Source organism: Crocodylus porosus, unplaced genomic scaffold (assembly GCF_001723895.1).
Source record: "Crocodylus porosus isolate Cpor-Errol unplaced genomic scaffold, CroPor_comp1, whole genome shotgun sequence".
NCBI classification, from domain to species: domain Eukaryota; kingdom Metazoa; phylum Chordata; order Crocodylia; family Crocodylidae; genus Crocodylus; species Crocodylus porosus.
Window position 1 is genome coordinate 30,299,022 of NW_017728911.1, and position 3,004 is coordinate 30,302,025.

Consider the following 3,004-nt stretch of genomic DNA (forward strand, 5'->3'; position numbering starts at 1 on the left):
GGGGTCATCTGACCCCGGTGCTCTTTCCTGCCAAGGCAGGGGGTCGGACTAGATGATCTACCTAGGTCCCTTCCGACTCTAGCTACTATAAACTATAAGCACAGACCCTACCTGAGACCCCAACCTACCCCGATAATGCTGACATCACATGTCTGCCTGTGCACTCAGCAGCTACCGCCTCCCTGGTCTTCAGTCATGTCTGATCACTCGGGCTTCTCAGGCAGGACTCCTTACCACACTCACGTCTCTGCCTGGGCACTGTTTTATTTCTCCAACATAAATTGAGGCACACACATCAAAAAGAGAAGGCTGTCTGCTTAACTGGGCCTTATTCCTAGAATGCAGAAACACACACCCGCTCCCACCCCTTGTACCAATAACTGGGGACACTTACCTTCCTCACACAACTCCTCCACCAAGTTTCTTCAGATTTTTTTAGGAGGTCACAGACCTCTTCTCCTACCTGGTTCTGATCATTATGCTGGGCTGGTTAGCCCTAGGCTCCTTGACTCTTAGTGAGCCAGTCCACCCTGTAACGGCTAGGCAGAGGGCTCATAGGACACCCGCTGAACTGATTAATTATTTCCATGGCCACTATTTCCAGGAACTATTTCCATGACCACTTTTCCCCTGGGACCACTACACTGATGTGGTGGTCCCTGGGAAAAAGTGGTCATGGAAATAGTAACGATACTATTATATCCCCAAACTTTATAAAACTTTATACCTGCATCAGGATCCAAACTCTGAGCCTTAGGCTCATCCCTGCAGTTGAATGGAGATTGCTCTCAGTAAAATACAACCAGTGCTAAACTAATAAGGAACATCTAAGTCTCCCAGCCCAGTGTTTTCTGCTACTGTATTCCTAGTTGCAACAACCTTCTCTGTAGAATGCCAGCAAAAACTCCTGAAGTCAAAAGAGAAATCACCAGACACCTGGGCTAATTGTATGCCTAGATTCTGGGTTCCTTGTTTCACTGACCATACAGGCTCCCTAGAATTGGGAGATGGGTGCAAGTCTCCTTTGGCTTGTAAGCTAGTGTTGAAAAACACTGATTTCCATCCCTGTCCCTCCCCTCCCCTCCCTCAGCCCATGAAATTGCCTTTAAAATGATGAGGCTTTTCAGAAAATGCATATTGGATTCCTTCTATTTGCCTCCTAGCTTTCAAGTTTTTAGGATATACATTCACAAGCTGTTCCCTATACCCAAGAAGGTTAGAAACATAGCTTAAAATGCCATATTTCACCTAATCATATGACCCCAGGAGCTGAAACTTTCAGGGAAAAACACCGAACAGCCTGTGGCTTGCAATAACATTGCCTGCATTGGCAGCGAGGACTCCTAGCTGCCATGAGGCTTTAGACATGCCCTGCTCAGCAAGGGATGGAAAAATCAAGCACAAGCTGTTGACTGCCTCTATTTGTTGTTACAATACTGAGAGAATAAATTGCAAGCACTTGGCACCGGGTGGGATTTTGTACTCAGCCAGGCCCTTGTCCTAAAGGACATTCCCTCTCAGCTGGGAGCACAAGGCTGCATGTATGTGTGTTAGGCCTGTGCAAGTCAGCAGCAATCTGATCCGGCTTCTGATCTGGCTGCTCCAGATGCCAAGGATCTGATCTGGAGCTCCAAATCCTTTTCCCGCTTTGATCTGGTCGAAGCGGCTCCAAAGCTTTGGAGCTGCCTTGGAGATCTGGCCATAGGGTATAATGGGGACTCAATCAAATATCTGTAACTTTGTTGCTCTTTGTCTAATTTGGATGAAACTTGCAGGGATCCTGCCAAGCTTCAAGAAGATCAGTCAGAGGTTCGGGGGAAACTGCAGAGGTGGTCACCCCTGCTGAGGCCATGAAGCCTATCAAGTTTCAAGGTGATAGGTGCATGGGTTCGAGGGGAACTGCACCCCAAATTCTTGAAAGCAAAACTCATGTCATGAGGGGGGTGAAAACTGTAGGGATGGTGGGCCCTGGCAAGGCCACAAAGCCTGCCAAGTTTCAAGAAGATCAGTGCAGGGGTTTGGGGGGAACTGCACCTCAAGCTGCTGACAGGCAAAACTCGTGACATAGATGACTCTGTGTGTGTTAAAGTGCAGCGGGCTGAAAACTGCAGACCTAATGTGTGTGTGCGGGAGTATATGTTTGTTTTTGGTCCCCCACCCAATGTGGTCAGGACCCAACCATATTAGAATACCATTGAAAAATTATGCTGGAGCTTAAATCACTCCATCCATAATACAATAACAACATTGGGTAGGATGTGGTTACAACACAGTTGTCCACCCCATAGTTAAAACATGCTCCCACTCTGTTGCATACATGGGAACTAAGCCTGCTGTAGCTGTGGTCCTGACACTTAACTCCTCTAGGGATTTTGCACTTACGTTTTACTCCTCTTGTAACTAGACTCAACATCGAAATTACTCTCCAGAAAGCTAGAAGCTGTCTATCTAACTGGATTTGGACACCCCCATGTTGGCTTGCCCAAATGTCATTTGAATCTCATTTTGCCATGTTTGAACTATTATATGGCTTTTCAGCCTGCTAAGTTAGAGCAGGTGGGGCCTTAGCGTCCGCTGGCTGCTGACTGCATGTCAGCCACTCAGCTTGGTCTAACTGTCCTCACATTGCTAGCCTTGCTTTACCTGGATCATTGGCAGTAAGTACATGTAAGGAAGTTGGCTTAGCATATAATAGATTTCCCTTGACGACTCCCATTTTTGACCATTGTATCCTGGTATGATCAGGGTCCAATAACATTGTTATTAAATGGTCAGCAACTACTATTATCATCACTGACATTTTTAACACCTAGAAGCTGAGATCATGGCTTCATTGTGCCAGGCACCATACATACACATAGTAAGAGCCAGGGTCTGCCTAGCAAGGTTTATGATCACCATAGGCAAGTTCGGGAAAGAGTGGGTGCTCAGAAATCTTCCTGGCTCTGGTTTCTGAGGTGGAACTCAGAGATTCAGAGTTTTTTTTCCTGCATTCCCCAGGAAA